At 59.3% G+C, this 670-nt stretch overlaps 1 protein-coding gene across 2 annotated transcripts in view; it reads left to right on the plus strand.

The window, feature by feature from the left end:
• The window catches only part of TNNI1 (troponin I type 1 (skeletal, slow)), a 9,111-nt gene that overhangs the window by 4,484 nt on the left and 3,957 nt on the right, over window positions 1-670 (plus strand). The window lies entirely within an intron of this gene.

The raw sequence follows: 670 nt of genomic DNA on the forward strand, positions 1-670 counted from the left end.
GGCTGGTTGCCCCGTGCTCCGTTGTTCCCGAGGTGGGTTTGGCTCTACCACCATTGTGGTTGCTTACAGGGAGCTGCAGGACGGGACTCCCCGAGCTCACACAGTGTGGGGAACCCCGAGGAGCCCCGTTCCTCCCGAGCTTTCCAGCTGCACTCACCTCCATCCCCTTGCCCTGAGCTGGGGCAGGCGATGCAGGCAGTGCAGGAGCAGCTCGATGCTTGGGAAAACCCCGAGGAGCAGGAGACTGAGTGCCGCGGGGTTGGCTGGAGGCAGGTTGGAGCTTGCCCGAAATAAGGTTTCCTCAGAGCTTGGTGGTTTCTCTTGGTGATCCAGTGTGGGATGGAGAAGCTGTGGAGTCGCTTCCCTCTGCTGACAGCACGGGGCAGCACCAGACCTCCGGAGCATCCCACCACTGCTGCTTTCTGAGTTCAGGTGGATTTGGGATTTGCTCCTTTGTTTCAGCTTCTTTCCCTTTTTCTTTTCTCTTCTTTTTTTTGTTCCCAGGAGAACAGCACACCACCGCAATGCCAGAGCCGTAAGTACCACAAGTTTCCCCCAGATCTCACTAAATCCTCGCCTCGTTGCTGGGCTGCTCCTGTCGGCTGAGCTTGTCCGTCCGTGGAAGCGTTCAGCTGGGAGATCGGCTCCCGCTCCGCACCCCCCTGCCTGC

The sequence above is a fragment of the Buceros rhinoceros genome, unplaced genomic scaffold (genome assembly GCF_000710305.1).
Source record: "Buceros rhinoceros silvestris isolate BGI_N320 unplaced genomic scaffold, ASM71030v1 scaffold35720, whole genome shotgun sequence".
NCBI classification, from domain to species: domain Eukaryota; kingdom Metazoa; phylum Chordata; class Aves; order Bucerotiformes; family Bucerotidae; genus Buceros; species Buceros rhinoceros.